The sequence below is a fragment of the Neovison vison genome, chromosome 6 (genome assembly GCF_020171115.1).
Source record: "Neovison vison isolate M4711 chromosome 6, ASM_NN_V1, whole genome shotgun sequence".
In the NCBI taxonomy this organism is placed as follows: domain Eukaryota; kingdom Metazoa; phylum Chordata; class Mammalia; order Carnivora; family Mustelidae; genus Neogale; species Neogale vison.
This window is the reverse complement of record NC_058096.1, coordinates 82,407,007-82,424,228: the sequence shown is the minus strand read 5'-3', so window position 1 is coordinate 82,424,228 and position 17,222 is coordinate 82,407,007. Positions and strand designations below refer to the sequence as shown.

General features: G+C 44.1%; 1 long non-coding RNA gene across 1 annotated transcript; it reads left to right on the top strand.

The window, feature by feature from the left end:
• The first annotated feature begins 989 nt into the window (after window positions 1–989).
• LOC122908635 lies at window positions 990–15,389 on the top strand. The gene is made up of 3 exons (XR_006384992.1): window positions 990–1,360; window positions 5,846–5,915; window positions 13,116–15,389. It is a non-coding gene; the product is annotated as an uncharacterized LOC122908635 (long non-coding RNA).
• Window positions 15,390–17,222: the final 1,833 nt, after the last annotated feature.

Here is a 17,222-nt window from a genome sequence, read left to right as displayed (position 1 = left end):
TAGAGAGAGCATAAGCAGGGAGGGACAAAGAGGGAGAGAGAAACTCAAGCACATTCCACATGGGACCAGATGTGGGGCAGTCCCACAACCCTGCATGACCTGAGCTGAAATCAAGAGTCAGATGCTCAACTGATTGAGCCACCCAGATGCCCCTGAATCTAGAAATTGTAGAAAGCCATATGTGATCTCATTATTTTATAATTAAAACACATCTTTTCATTAATTTTTTAACACACCTGATAGCTTGATAATTAGTCCACTGGACTTGGCTCCAGATGATTTTTTGGTATATTTTTAAAAAGATGAAGTAGATCCACAAAGAGATTTGCTGTCACTAAGGATGTTTAAAAGCAAAAAAAAAAAAAAAAAACCTGTTGAAGAGGATTCCAAAGACTTAAAACAGATTCACCAGTGGTGGACAGTGGGGCTGGAAAAAGAAAAGGCAGCTACATTGAAGGAGACAAGACTCATTTCGATTTTTAAAATGTTGGGTGTGCCACTTAAATAAGTTCTATATCTAACTAGAAACTAACATCTAGCATAAAAGAGTAACTTCTGAAAGGGGGTGAATAGTATTAACATTCTTTCTAGGGGTGCCTGGATGGCTCAGTGGGTTAAGCCTCTGCCTTTGGCTCAGGTCATGATCTCTGGGCGGTGGGATCCAGCCACCCATCAGGCTCTCTGCTCAGCGAGGAGCCTGCTTCCTCTTCTCTCTGCTTGCCTCTCTGCCTACTTGTGATCTGTCAAATCTTTAAAAGAAAAACGTCCTTTCTATATATGATTTTGTAATATTGCTGAATTATAGCTGTTTCTTAAGAGCCTAAACTAGATCTAAACAGGAACGATTTCCTTTACATTGAAGAAAGGTAAAGGCAAAAGTCAGCAAAGGCCGTTTGTTATAGTCTTGAACTCTTAATAGTTTTTAAATTTTTACCTACTTACCCTTGTTGGAAAGAGCACTATGGGGTGAGGTTTGTGAAGATGGAAGAGGCAGGGAACACACCTGCATGTGGGGTGAGATTTGTATTGGCAGAGATGGCTTTGGCAGAGATGTCTTTTTCCAGGTATCCTAATTTTTGCCTTGTGCAACAGGCAAACATTTTCTAGGTTTTGTCAAGAAGTTGACATCCTGCTACTGCTCTACCTGAATTTATAAACTGAAGTATATCAATTTTTGAACTTCTATTAAGGAAAATTTCCAGTAGAAGTAGTACAATACCCGTATCTCAGCTCCAAAAGTGATCAGTTCGTGGTCAGCCTACCTTGTTCATACCTACCAATTCACCATTCTACTTTGCACGCTTATTTGGAAGAAAATCCCAGACAACTGATTTCATCCCCAACTATTTCAGTCTAAAAGGTAAGGATTTAAACATAACCACAGTACTTTTATTATACTTAAATTAACAGTAATGCCTAACCACCCAGTCAATATCCGTATTATCCTTACTACCTCTTAATTTATTTTTATATTAGGATGTTCAAGCAAAGTCCATATATGTTACATTGGTTTTAATCACAGATTCTCCCACCCATTTACCCTTAAAATTGTGAGATCATTTTCATATTCTGGGTTTGCTCACTAACCCTGTGGAATCCCTGGACATAAATTTCTGTCTCCTGTATTACAAACTTCATAGATCTCAAGACTTGGTCAGATTCAGATTTGGTAACTTGTCTTTTTTTTCTTATTTTTTTTTACTAGTCTGAAATTTTAGAAGTCTGGCAATCCAGGCTATGTGTTACTCTACAAGTGTTACTGGACGGCTGCCTCACTGACTAGCGGTTTCACTGAGTTCCTGATTCTTTTTTTTTTTTTTTAAAGATTTTATTTATTTATTTGAGAGAGAGCATGAGTGAGGAGGTCCGAGAGAGAAACAGACTCCCCTTGGAGCTGAGAGCCCGATGTGGGACTCGATCCCGGGGCTCTGGGATCATGACATGAGCCAAAGGCAGTGGTCCAACCAACTGAGCCACCCAGGCGTCAACCAACTGAGCCACCCAGGCGTCCCTGAGTTCCTGATTCTTAATTAGTGCCTGCACCTTGATAGCTTTGCATGCATATTTCCCAACTCTGTATACGTTCTCTCATTATCTTGTGTTTCCCCTGTATAGCCCTAAGTTGTAATGCAGAGGAGTTGTTTAGTATTTGTTCTAATGATCTGATTTTAAATACTTAAGTCCTTCCACGGTATAGAATGTACATTTGTCCTTAATGATTGGTATCTTAACCTTAAAGGAAGACTAGTATGAGCATCAAAATGATCAGCATTTTACTGAGGTCTGAGTTGGTTTTTTATTTATTTATTTATTTATTTATTTGACAGATCAGAAGTAGATAGAGAGGCAGGCAGAGAGAGAGAGAGAGGAGCAGGCTCTCTGCTGAGCAGAAAGCCCGATGCGGGACTCGATCCCAGGACCCCGAGATCATGACCTGAGCTGAAGGCAGCAGCTTAACCCACTGAGCCACCCAGGCACCCCATACTGAGGTCGAAGTTTTGAAGGTTTTTTTGTTTTTGATTTTTTTTATTAACATATAATGTATTATCAGCCCCAGGAATACAGGTCTGTAAATCACCAGGTTTATACTTCACAGCACTCACCATAGCATGTATCTTCTTCCCCAATGTCCATAACCCAACCACCCTCTTCCTACCCCTCTCCTCCCGGCAACTCTCAGTCTGTTTTGTGAGATTCAGCTTCTCTTAATGGTTTGTCTCCCGATCCCATCTTGTTTCATTTATTCCTTTCCTACCCCAAAACCTCCCACGTTGCCTCTCAACTTCCTCATATGAGAGATCATATAATTGTCTTTCTCTGATTGACTTATTTCGCTTAGCATAATACCGTCTAGTTCCACCCACATCCTGGCAAATGGCAAGATTTCATTTCTTTTGATGGCTGCATAGTATTCCGTTGTATGTATGTACTCATCATCTTTATCCATTCATCTGTTGATGGCTATCTTTCCATAGTTTGGCTATTGTGGACACTGCTGCTATAAACATTTGGGTGCACGTGCCCCTTCAGATCACCACATTTGTGTCTTTAGGGTAAATACTCAGTAGTGCGATTGTTGGGGCATAAGGTAGCTCTATTTTCAACTTTTTGAGGAGCCTCCATGCTGTTTTCCAGAGTGGTTGCACCAGCTTGCATTCCCACCAACAGTATAGGAGGGCTCCCCCTTTCTCTGCATCCTTGCCAGCATCTGTCATTCCCTGACTTATTAATTTTAGCCATTCTGACTGGTGTGATGTGGTATCTCATTGTGGTTTTGATTTTTATTTCCCTGATGCCAGGTAACGTGGAGCACTTTTTCATGTGTCTGTGGCCATCTGGGTGTCGTCTTTGCAGAAATATCTGTTCATGTCCTCTGCCCATTTCTTGATGGATTATTTGTTCTTTGGGCGTTGAGTTTGATAAGCTCTTTATAGATTTTGGATACTAGCCCTTTATCTGATATGTTGTTTGCAAATATCTTCTCCCATTCTGTCAGTTGTCTTTGGTTTTGTTAACTGTTTCATTTGCTGTGCAAAAGCTTTTTAAAAAAAATTTTTAAGATGTTATTTATATGACAGAGATCACAAGTAGGCCGGGGGGGGGTAGGCTCCTGGCAGAGCAGAGAGCCCGAGGTGGGGCTCAATGCCAGGACCCTCAGATCATTACCTGAGCCAAAGGCAGAGGCCGAACCCACTGAGTCACCCAGGTGTCCCTGTGCGAAAGCTTTTGATCTTTATGAAGTCCCAATAGTTCATTTTTGCCCTTGCTTCCATTGCCTTTGGGATGTTCCTTGGAAGAAGTTCCTGTGGCTGAGGTCAAAGAGGCTGCTGCCTGTGTTCTCAAGGAGAAAGCTGTTCTATAAAGCTTTAAATATTGGTTTGTGGTTTTTTTAAGATTTTATTTATTTATTTGACAGAGAGAGATCACAAGTAGGCAGAGAGGCAGGCAGAGAGAGAGAGAGGAGGAAGCAGGCTCCCTGCTGAGCAGAGAGCGAGATTCGGGACTCGATCCCAGGACCCTGAGATCATGACCTGAGCTGAAGGCAGCGGCTTAACCCACTGAGCCACCCAGGCGCCCAAGCTTTAAATATTGTTACCATCAGTTAGTAACCACATTATTACACCCACAGCCTGCATCAAAAGCCATTCTTTAAAAATTTAAAGGTAGCTCTCATGAGTTTCCAAAAACAAGGGAATTTCATAATAATATTCATTGTCCTAAGGGCCGTTTCTTAGGGCTGTAATAGATAATGGTGACGTTTTTGGTTTTGTTTTTGTTTTTTTCCTTAAAGACCAGGTTTTTCCAGAATTCATGTTAAAATCATAGGCGGGGGGCGCCTGGGTGGCTCAGTGGGTTAAGCCGCTGCCTTCGGCTCAGGTCATGATCTCAGGGTCCTGGGATCGAGTCCCGCATCGGGCTCTCTGCTCAGCAGGGAACCTGCTTCCCTCTCTCTCTCTCTCTCTCTGCCTGCCTCTCCATCTACTTGTGATCTCTCTCTGTCAAATAACTAAATAAAATCTTAAAAAAAAAATAGGCATACTGAGAGCTTAGTTTAGCTGGATGAGAGAAGATGTACATGGGGTTTGATAAGGAAAACCATCACTTCCCCACTGGGGAAATTGGGATGGGGGGCAGTATTCATTGGTTGGGCCTTGATCCCTGCATGTGCCCTAGAGTAGCTATGTGTGTGGCTGGAAGTCACAGCTTGACTTTGTAGCCACTTGAATTTTGTTCATTGCTTTAAATTTTTTTTCATTGCTTTAAGGAAGATGGACTTCATACCCCTCCACTAAGGGGACTTGGCAAGTTACTTAACCTCATCAGCCCTTGGCCTTACCTCAGAGCATTTTGTTTGACTATATATTGGGCAAATATAAGGGTTAATTTTAGCTTGCAATTCAAACAGTTTCTTATATGAAAGCACCCCAACTACTTAGAAGAGTTCGAATTCTACATTTCCTATGAACACAGTTCAAAATAGAGTAATTTCAGAATGTTACTTCACCAAAGTTATATCTGATTCTGGACAAGATTTTCATGAGAACACTGGTCCAGGTGTTCTCTCGACCCTTCTGTTTTTGCCACTGATGCTTAGTTTACATCTAACCCAGTTCCACGTACAGAGGAAACTGCTACTCTGCCTTCTTTTATATGTCACCCCATTTATTTCATCAGCTGTCACCTCAACACTATGGAAGCAGCATTTCTGTCTATGCCTTTGCCACAGTCTTTTGAACAGCAACTAATCTAGTTAAAACATTAATTGTGTTCATACATAATGCTTCCAATGATTTCCCCTTCCCTTGGAATAAAATACAAACCCTTGACTCTGGCTGTACATAATCCAATGTTTGTCAGCCTCTTCATCAACCAACCCCTGTTCCTCCTTCTCAGATATGCACACCTATTCCTGAGCCTTTGCATTTGTCTTTCCTACTTGGGATGCTCTCCCAAATCTTATGCCCTGGCTCCATCATCCATGTGCCCTTCCACAGGGGGTTTCTCTCACACCATATCCAAAATAAGCATTTCTTGACACCACTCTCATCATGTTCTATTCCTTATTACTAATTTTTTCCTAAAACCACTATCTGAAATTACCTTAGTTTTATCATTGACTCTTATGCATAAGATATAAGCTTCAAGAGAGCAGTAAAAAGTGGTTCATTATCGTATGCCCCTCACCTAATCCTACAACTGTGCCTGATCCCATAATAGGGTGTGTAGTAATACTGAGGAATGAATGAATTTTACTTACTGCTAATATGGACGTTTTTAAGCCCTCAACTTTCAATGTGTTCTTTATCCAACTGCCCCTCTATGAATGTATGTATTCCTTTCACAGGGTTCTAGGTTCCTGGAGCTCAAAACGGGGACCAGAGACCTGTAAACAACAGCCAAGGAGTAGCAAACTGGTAGGCCATGGCCAAATCCTTGCGCATGTATTTGGTTTGTGCAATGTTAGTTTTAAATGAACTAGCTGCTACATATTTTTATTGGAAATAGTCACATAAAAACCTAAACTTCCAGCTTCTTTTTAAAAAATATATGAGATCCACAATCCCTGGCATCAACTGACTGGCCCCAAGTAGCTCTCTGGTTGGGGTGCACACACACCAATGTATCACAGTTCCTTCTCTTCCCTCTTAATCACAGCACTGACGCCGCTGAAGCCAGCTGTCAGTTTGCATCTGTCGGTGTGCTGACAGCGGTATTTTTCTTGAATCCTGCTCTTTTTTTGCTTGTTGGTGCTACCTGCCTGGTCTTTTTGCAGTGGACACCTGACGTCACAGAGGATAATCCAAGACCTACACAAATCTCCACGTCTGTGAAAGTGGCCGTATGCATACTGTGCCCAACCTCTCTTTACTGGCTGACCAGTATTCTATGGCTAACCTTTTCAAACTGGAATTTCTCCTTTGACGAGCTTTTGCATTACTGGAGCACTTGTGGAAAAACTCCGCAAGTGGATTCTTCCTGTTTTTATACAGAGCATTTGACACGTCAGATCTTTGTCCACAGCACAAGGACAAGGCACATCATAAATCTAAGCCACCATGAGGTTCAATATTTTCCACCCTAAATTACAAAACTAACTTCCTGCTCAAAATGTTTTATTTCCTTGGATCTTCTCAAGCAAACCAAGTCTTATTCATTTAAGAATTACTGCAACATGGATTAACAATGTACAATGACGTCATGTTGAAACTGGTTAGTCCTGGCAGACGATATTTTCCACACAAATGAAGAGCAAATTAATTTTCGACTTACTTGAAAATAGTCAAATTACAAATGTCAGGTGTCGCCCTAATTACACTTAACCTGATGAGGGCTACCATGATAGGTTTCTACCTAGAGAAATAAAGGCAGAGAAAGTCTCGATGGCTAGATATGTGGCAAATATCTACATATAATTAATACTTGCTTGCAGGGTACTTGCTTTCCAGTTGGAGGTCATTTTTTAAAAAGCCAAATAACATCCAAAGTAATCCAAATTATATCCAAAATGATCTTCAGTATAGTTTAGGGCCAGGCAAGCAGTATAATGAGTGCTGAGTTTAAAGAAGGAAGAGGGACCCCTGTGGCCTAAAAGACCCTGGAAAGTTTTCACAGCGATCACGAAACATGTGGGGTGCCTGGGATGGGAAAGAGTTTGAAAGGCCTAGAAGGAAAGGCAATGTAATATAGAGGTAGCGTGTAAGGGGGACTGTGGAGTGCGTGCTGGGGTGAACACCAGCCCTGTGTGGCCAGAGAAGGCAGGCAATAGTGGACTTAAGGGAGTCAGACTGCTGGCGGTCACTGTTTTTATCTAATTTTGTACACACTACTTAATGTCTCCAAACTTCCATTTCCCATCTGAAGAGTGAGTCATTGAGTCTGCTGTATTCAGATGGTACGAGGGTTAAAAGATGTGGTTAAAAAGACGTGCACTTAGCACAGTGTCAGACCTGTAGTGAATGGTCAGTCAGTGGTATCACCATTTTAGCATTGTCAGAGGCCTGTGGATGCCGGACTGTGGTGACTTGTAGACCAGAGAGCCACTGTGTTAAGCAGGTGGGTGACTATTAACTTCCTAGGGTCACTGTAACAAATTACCACATATTTGCTGGCTTAAAAGAAATGGATTCTCTCACAGTTTTTGAGGCTACAAGTCTGAAATAAAGGTGTTGGCAGGGCCATGCTCCCCTTGAAGGTTCTAGGGAAGAATCCTTCCTTGACTCTTTCTAGCCACTGGTGGCTCCCAGCTGTCTCTGGCATTCCATGGCTTGTAGCCATGTCATTGCATTTGCTGCCTCCCTCTTTATGTGGCCTTTTTCTCTCTGTGTATGTCCTCTCCCCTCTTTATAAGGACACCAGTCACTGGATTTGGGCCCCACCCTAATCCAGTATGACCTCATCTAATTACAGCCACAAAGACACTATTTCCAAATAAGGTCACATTCTAAGGTTCTAGATGAAATGAATTTGGGGGAGGTGGGGGACACTTTTCAACCCACTGCAGTGACATAAGAAAACCAAGTTGAAAAAAACTGAAATGAACATGTTTTTTTAACTTTCATTTTGAAATAATTTCAGGCTTACAAAATACAAGTTGCAAAAATGGTACAAAGAATACCCGTGTAGCCTTCACCCAGATTTCCCAACTTGCTTCATCACTCTCTCTCCCTCTGCATGTGTGTGTACTGGATTTTCCGATACATTTGAGAGTAAGTTGCAGTCATGATGTCCCCTTACCTGTATTTCACTGTATACTCCCTAAAAATAAGGATCTTTATCTTCCATATCCATAGTAGGATTATCGAAGTCAGGAAATTAAAAAAAAATTATACTGACCTAATCAAATATTACCTGTTTTCCTACCAATGCCCTTTTCTGGTCCAGGATCCAATCTAGAATCACATATTGCCATTAATTTACTTTCTTCTGAAATAGTTCCTCAGTTTGTCTGTCTTTCATGACCTCGACCTTTTTTGTTTTGAAGAGCTTTATTTTTTCCAACATTATAGCTTGATACATTTCAAACCTCTAAGGAAAATTAAGAGCAGTAAAAACCAGTGCCTTTATATTCATTACCCAAGGTTCATTAGTAATTATATTTTGCTACACATGCATGATTTCTCCGGGTATATATATGTAGCCACATATTTTTGTTTTCTGAACCATTTAAGTTACTTTACCCTTAAATACTCTAACACATATTACCAAAGATCGAGGACATTTGCCCCCATAGCCACAACTCAACTGTCATCACAGGAAATTTAACATTGATACAGATATGTAATATACAGTTATCTTAGAATTTCCCAGATTGTTGTAACTGTTGTTGTTTATAACTGGGGGTTGGTTGTTTGATGCAGGGTCCAAAGTTTATATATTTATTGCATTTAGTTTACTATCTTCTAAGCTGCATTAATCTAGAAAACTCCCCATGATTAGATCCATGTTTAAACATTTTTGGTAGGCCCACTACATAGATGATACTGTGTTCTCAGTGTATCACTTAGCAGGCACATGTCAATTTGTCCCATTATCATTAAGTTTGGTCATTTGACTAAAGTGGTGTCTACCATAGTCCTCCATTATAAAGGTACTTTTAATCTGTACTCTGTGGGGTTATACATGAAGACTGAGTGAATTCCCTGTTCCTTGACAGTTTTCACCCATGGCTTTAGCATCCATTAATGGTCTTACTGGAATCAAGTTTTTGTTTTGTTTTAGGTTTTACTATAGTAGTTGGAAAATGGTGGTTTTTCTATTTCTAGCTGCTTAAACTTTTGTTGGTTGGCATTCTTCTATGAAGAGAGCTTTCCCTTCATCTCTTACTATTTCAAGTGTCTATAAGATCTTAAGATCTTAAAAAAAAAAAAAAATTCCTCTCATTGTGATGTTGACATCACCCCAAATTAGGCCCGGGGAGACTCCTATAGGCTAGCTCCTTTGGCCTTTCGATATGTCCCCATTAGTTTTGGGCATTATGTTACTTTCTCGTACAACAAGATAGTCCAGGTTCACCTTGTACTTTCTCTGCTTCAACCCCGGAACAAGCCATTCCTCTAAGAACCACAAGTTCCTGTTAGTGAGGGACCAAATTCTGGCAGAAGGTAAACTCATTGCTACTTGGTATCATCGTTTCTACGTCTTTTCGTATGAAACCTCCAATTCTACTCCATCACTATAGAGTTCTTTTGCTCCTTCCTCCCAGGGTAAACCAGGAGCTTTGTAGAATGCTCTTTAATTGAGGTCTGCCTGGTGTTTCATGATTAGATTCAGGTTTTGTGTTTTTGGTAGGTGTACAACAGAAGTGAGGTTGTATCTTGGTGCATCAGATTAGGAGGCCCATGTCGATTGGTTTCATGACTGATGGTGTTAACTTTGGTCATCGATGAAGGTGGTATCTACCAGTGTTCTCTACTTAAATGTTACTAGTTCCCCCTTTATAAGTAATAGAACCTTACAAAAGAGGTGTTTTGAGATCACATACATGCTGTTTTTCATCATCATTCTGCCTACTAATTTTAGCATCCACTGATGTTAGCCTGAAACATTTATTGAAAATGATTTTCTAATTCTAGCATTCCTTCCATATTTATTAGTTGGAATCCCACTATAAGGAAGAGATTTCCCTTCTTCATTTACTCATTTGTTTATGTGTAACCATCTTGTGGGTCATAATCCATTACCATCATTTATTTTGTTATAATTATCTAAGATGTGGCCAATAAGAATTGCTTTTAAGCTAGTTCCTTTGTCCTTTGAGAGGAATACATTTTTTAAAGATTTATTTTAGAGAGAGATAGAGTACACTCAAGGGAGCACAGGTAGGGGAGGGACAGAGAGAGAGGGAGAGACGATCTCAACCAGACTCCATGCTGAGCATGGAGCCTAATGCAGGGCTCAGTCTAAAGACTGAGACCATGACCTGAGCCAAAATCAAGAGTCGGCCACTGAACTGACTGATGAATATTTTTAAGACTATTCTTCACATATGTGACTTTCCAAAATATTCACAACATTTGTACGTTCTCTAGGAGAGTGTTATGAGAAGCCCTTGGGCTGTCTCATCAGCACTGGCTGTAGAGGAGATACAGTGACTTTTAAAGGTCATGGTCACCACAATGCCAACGTATAGGGATTCTCACGACAGTTTCCTTTTGGCCCATGACAACCTTCCTCACCCATGATCAGCTCCCATACTCCCAACAGTCTGTCCTTCCCTTACAAGAACATTTTAGTTTGCACTACGAGTTAGCAGTAAGTACTTCCGCCCATTAGAGGTCACTTTTGGCTAGATGTGAAAGATTTCTCTCCAAATCTCTTACCAGCTGACTGACAAGTTGTACTCTGAGCACAATAAGGATTTGTCTATTTCCAAAGGAACACTAATGTCTTTAGACGTGTCCACTTAAGCCTCATTTAAATCCTTAATCCAGACTTGAATCCTGGATGACAACCCGAAGGGTACATAACTTTGCTAAGTTCTGCTGGGAGAAAAATAAAGACAGAGATGCCTGTTTACATAAGCACTATGTTTTACATATGTACATAAGCACTATGTTTTACATATGTTATTTCACATCTTTCATAAAAACACTATGGGGTGTGTTGGGGGGAACTCATGAAAGGTGATTTCACACAGCCAGTAAATGGCTTAGCCATGATTCAAACCCAAATACTTCATTCCAGAGTCCACATCCTTAACCACTCTACTGTGCGTCAACCTGTGTGGCTTTTCTAGAGTCCCACTGTAATTAAATCTTTCTATATTCAAGCCTGGAAACTTTGGCTTCTTTATAAAGCATCAGAGCTCTTTTGGAGATTAGCAGTGGATGCTTCTTATCAGCTGTCTGCCACTGGGAACTAGTCCAGTGGAGGCATGCCTGTGCCCACACCTGAGCCCAATGTGACCTCTGTGGCTGCAGGCTGGCCAGGTCCTGGGATCAACCCCAGGAACCCAGCAGCTTCACCACCACCTCATTCAGTGTTGCACTCAGACAACCTGAGGCCACCAGTTTGGCCTTTGCCTCCTAGGAGCTGCTGCATCTGCCTTTGGAAGAAGCTTCAAATAATTCTCCAAGGTACTTGATAAGATTCCCAACCTCTCCTCCTTGGCAGAGAGGGTGGTGAAAGGGGGCACGGGTTCTGGTGTTCAATCAGCCTGCATCAAAAGCCTGGTGCTCCTGCTCAGTGCTCTGTGGTCTTGGGCAGAACTGCTTAGCTCCATGAGCCTGAGTTCCTTCATCCCCTGGTAGACGATGGAGACACTTCCCAGCACACGTGTTGTGAGAATTAATGATGTACGTAAAGGACGCTGGTGCAGGGTAGGAGGTACTTGGTAGATTTTACTTTTATCACTTCCTTAAAAGTAGAGCCCTATTCCCAATCCGAGTGACTGGCTGATGTCATGTCCTAGGTGGCTCTGCCTTTTCCCCAAACACTAGTGCCTCTCTCTGCTGGTTGTTACTCCTTGAGCAATGAAAACACATCCCTCCATGCCGCTGAGTGTCATCTCTTGTGCCTGGCCTAATTCTCCAACTAGACTCAAGTCTGGGACTGTCCTTTACACGTTTTCATATCCCTAGGCTTTTTTTTTTTTTTAAAGAGATTTTTTATTTATTTGACAGAGAGAGAGGTCACACGAAGTCAGAGAGGCAGGCAGAGAGAGAGGAGGAAGCAGGCTCTCTGCTGAGCGGAGAGCCCAATGCAGGGCTCGATCCCAGGACCCCGAGATCACGAACTGAGCCAAAGGCAGAGGCCTCAACCCACTGAGCCACCCAGGTTCCCCCATATCCCTAGGCTTAACCAAGGACCCCAAACAGTAAGTGGTCAGTAAAGGACTGTTGATGAGAGACTAACAGAAGTTACTTCGCAAGGATTTATGGAGTGTTTACCAAGTGTCGGGCAATAGGCCAGGCTCTGAGAAGAGTGAGGTGATTTAATGCCCAGCCAAAGGAGCTCCTGCTCTGACTAAAAGCTCCTGCTAAGGCCTAGAACAGGTAATGCACCTTTTAGTCCCAGGGAATGACTTCCTCTGTTGAGGAAATCTGGTTTACTGTGTCTTAAACAAGAGGTAAAGCCAAGCCCACAGCCCAGAGCCTTTTCACTGTGGAGAATGCATATGATGGCACTGAGTGCCCAAGGACCCTGGGGCCATTCGGGACCTCACAAGCTGTTTTTGCCACCTGCTCTTTAAGACCAGCCCAGCAGCCCCTGACCTCCATGGCGAGCACAAGGACACAGCCCACGCTGTCCTCACCACAAGGGGTCAGTGTAAGGCCGCCCAGGCTAGAGAAGTTGGTCAGTGATGGACTCCCTCCCTGGGACTCATTCCAGCCATGCAGCATTTGAATGATTTGTTCTTGGGTGGAGTGGATGAAAAGAGAGAGAGTGGGTCAGAAAAACTGAAACTATCTGTTGAATTCACAAGTTGCTACAGTATGAGTTCAAACAATGTTTGACTATTTTTAGTGCAAAGACAGGTGATTTGAGGGTTTTGGAAAACAAAGCACCGTCTGGAAAACCAAGAGATAAGTGAGGAAATACAGTGCATTAGCAAAAACTTTACTTTTTCATTTGAAAAACAAAATGACTTCCCCTCTCCCCCACCCCCCTCTCAGGAAAAGGAAGGCCTTCAGAAATTAGAAGAAATGCAATTTACTGACCAAGCCTCCCTCTGCAACAGAAAAAAGAACCTTCCCTCTTATCTGGGTTCAGAACTGGCAAGCAACATCGGTGTGGGCACTTCATAAACATTCACTGACCAAAACGTCGACAGTGCAAAGCAACCATTCTGTTATTTCAAGAACCCTTCTGAAATGCCAGTGATTGAAGCAGGATCTTGACTATCCTTTGCAAATCTTGAAGAAGAAAAGCCCCATTCAGCTGGCCACATGGAATAAAACAAGCACAGTGGATTAACCTCTCCTGGAGCTGGGACATATTCTCAAAGAGCAGAGCAAACCGAAGCAGTGGGTAGGATTTTTAAGTGACTACTCCCAAAACATCCCAAGCAATGGGGATTCAGTGCCTCCACCTTGTAGGGAAAAAAACCACCTTACTTCACTTTGCACGGACATGCAGGCTGTGCCTATGAACAGAAATGGCTGAAGCTGGCATGGCGGGTGGGCGGGCTGGAGGGGGCAGTTGGTTTTAGTCAACATAAACCAACCCGATCGTGATGTATCAGTCGAGCTGAAAGACATTCAGGGAGAACATGGTGAAACCAATGGGTTGTTACGTTGCCGGGTCAAGGTCTGCTTGTTTTGGCCCGGGTACACCTGGCCTTGGCCAGTGTGATCTCGATAAACAGAAAGGAATCCACCTCCATAACCGCAGCCCAGACAGCCTGTGTTGGTGAAGCCGGGGTCTGGCTGAATTGGACTAGGATGGCTTGGAGACCTTCCATCAGAGAGCTGGGCTCTGTCTGCCCCTACAGGACCTCTTCTGCTGGTTCCTTATAAGAAGTACTCTTCCTGTGTCAGTGGTTGGCTGACACAGGCCGGAGCAGGGGTGGGGCAGCCGCAACTTGGGTGTGGGCGTGAGCTGTCTTCAGCCTGGAACAGGACAGCTCTATTTCCTTACACCAGCTTCCTATCCCCGGCACCATGCTGCCCCGCCCGCCATGAGTAGCCTCACATTTTTCTCAGCCACAGAGGGGTGGTGGGGCGAGTGCCTCCTTCCTGTCCCCAGTCCTCCGTGCTGGATCCAGTTTCACAACACACACACACACACACACTCAACACACTCACACACTCCTCCATGAGGATGGCTGACAGCTGAAGCCCACATCAGGGCATCAACCCCCTAGTCAGCCTGGTGGTGCCTGCACAGCCAGGGAGTCCCCAGGAAAACTACTTCACTTGACACAGCTTTAGCCCCCTGACCTTGGCCTCACATATAGGCCTCTACTTCTAGTGCCCACCCCTCCCACCTGCCCCTACTACCACCTCTGACCTTATCCAAATCTGCCCTTCCATTTGTCCCTCAGATACTGCTTGACTGTGTATATGTGCAAGACAGACCCCTCCTGGGAGAGGTAGGCTGTGGAGCTCTCCTCTCAAACCCAAAGACCGGGGAAGGAAAAGAGCATGAACTGAGTCTTTGCTTTGTGCCAGGAGCTTTAGAAGCATGATCTTTATTAATCTGGCCCTGCTACCTTAGAGGAAGGCCCCATTATTACCAGAAGAGCTGGCGCCATGTGGAGGTCAAGAGCAGGGATGCTGCTGCCTGCATTTCAAGTCCGGGTTTGTAACCTTGGGAAGGTGATTTGACCTACAGGCCACGTCACCAGGAAAACGAGAATCAGGTTACTGTGAGCATTAAATGAGTTAATTCATGTAAAAAGTGCTAAGAGCAACCCTACAGAAGTGTGAGTCACTGTTACATAATATCAGCTACTGTGTGTTCAAGATGAGAAAAGGGAGGCCACACAAGCACGGGTAGAGCCTAGGTTCTGGTGGGCTCCATACCAGGGCCCTCCCTGCATTACATGCTGCTTTGCTTTGATACTAGTGTGTCACCCCCTTTCAGGGAGAGTTCCCTTTGGCCAACACCCGGAGCCTTAAAAGTGAGTGTGGAAGAGAAACTGGAGAACAGGAGCCACAGAGTCTCGTCTGGGCTCCAGAAGTTGCGTCCCGGAGAGCTGAGGATTACCAGTGACCAGCAGTGCTCCTGTCCCCATCTCTGGGCAGGAAGGTCCTGTTGGTTGTGGTTCTGGAGAGAGCTGGCCCTGTCACCTGCTCCTTCCTCTCCTCAGAAGCAGGCTGAGACCCCAGGATTCCATCCCTCCTCCTCATCCCTGCCCTCACCCCCATCCTAGAAACAGCGTTGTTTTTCCTCAAAATATGTCAGATGTTCAATTTAAACCTAACCCCACCTGCTCCAAAGCACATATTCTCTCCCCCGTGCTTATCTGGGTCAGTTGCCCCATGCTGCCCAGACGTCTGTGGGAGACAGACAAATGAGGCCACAGGGACTGGCCCTCATGCCTTGGCCTCCACGTGCAGGGGTGGGAGGAGACAGGAAACCAGAGCAAAGGCCAGTGCCGGTGGCAGGCACATGTATGTGTCACTTGGTCACCAAAGTATAAATCCAGTCGATGGGAAACTCACAGGCACCCCCCTAATGTGTTACAAGGGGCTCCCTTCAACCCCAAAGCAGAAAAGAATCCAGAGGTGTGTGGGGTCAGGCAAACTACAGTCTCAACAGCGTTTCTGAAGCTTATATCATGCCTTGAATTGGTACTCTCACTGTGAGCTTTGTGATCTCGGCTAAATCTCTCTGAAGCTTTCCGGACCAGGATTTACAAGGCAAAGAACCCCCACCTCATAGGCTTTTGCTAGGGCTAACTGCAGTGCCATAGGCAAAAATGCCAGGGGCTGGCATGTGAGAGAGGTTTGTAAAATGTGAAATTTCCTAGATCAGGTAAGAAACCAGGTATAATTTCACTTAGTTCCACCCCAGAGATGGAGGATCTGGAAAAAGGCTTTCTGCACACTTGCTGGAATGTACCTGTCTCTTGTGGGTAAAGAAGCAAGCCTTTAGGTCACTTCTCGGCACTGTGGGTGTCAGAGGCTCGTCTAAGAAAACCCAGTCCTGGAACTAGCTGTTCCCATGATGGGTTGTCAACTGCCTTCCTGGGTCCCCCAGGCCTCTGTGACGAGCTGTCCACCTGCCCCTCCACTGTCAGGCCCCCTCTAAGCTTTTCAGGGTCATGCTCCCTGGTTCCCTCAAAGCAGGATGATATTTGGCACCAGTGGACAAAATTCTCAGTTGGGCAGTGAATCCCTAGACGCTTACCATCCTGCCTGCTTAAGAGGAGGAGAACAGAGAGGGCATGGAGCAGGAGGGGAGGACACAGGGTGAAAGTTCCAGAAGTCCAGCAACCTTTCACCCCGTCCCAATGACAGGAAGCTGAGTCTAAAAGGAAACTCCTCAGATGCCTGGGGAAAAGCTGGTTAGGGAAGTAAAGAGTTACTGGAATGTTGAATGCTGTGAAGGAATCTGTCAGATGAGAAAGGAAAAGGAAAGTGGTTATCCAGGCCAAAGGGCATGAGTTTTCAGTCTACTATTCATCATGACTGGAGAGGGGCTGTTGACCAGATTATTTCATTCCACAGTTACAGAGGGAAAGACTTGTTACTTTTTTGTGTGCAGTGGGTTCCTCCCCACCTTGTGGACTGTTCTCATCCTGCAAGGCTGGGGGAACTCAATTCCAAGCACTCAGTGTGGTGAGAAGGTGAGGGCTTTGAAGCCAGAACACCCGGTTTCAAGCTGTTGCTCCCCTCTGACCCACATGTGGCCCTGAGACCTCAAATTCCTCACCTGAAAATAAAATCAATTGCTACCTCCAGGCTGCAGTGAGTGGTCTTGTGAGAACATGTGTGAGGAGGCTTCTCATAAAGAAGGGGACCTCACAGCTACTGGTCACTTGTTATTTCTTTCTTTTTTTTCTATTTATTTACTTGAGATAGTGAGAGAGTGAGAGAGAGAGCATGAGAGGGGAGAGGGTCAGAGGGAGAAGCAGACTCCCCACCAAGCAGGGATCCTGACGTGGGACCCCAGGCAGTCACCTAACCAACTGAGTGACCCAGGTGCCCTCACTTGTTATTTCTAATCTGTAGGAACTCTAACTCCTCTCCAGGCCAACTAGCATTGTCTCATTATCAGCAAAGAGAAAGATAACGACTTATCAAGGCCTTTTATCATCTTTGGGGATTTAAAGG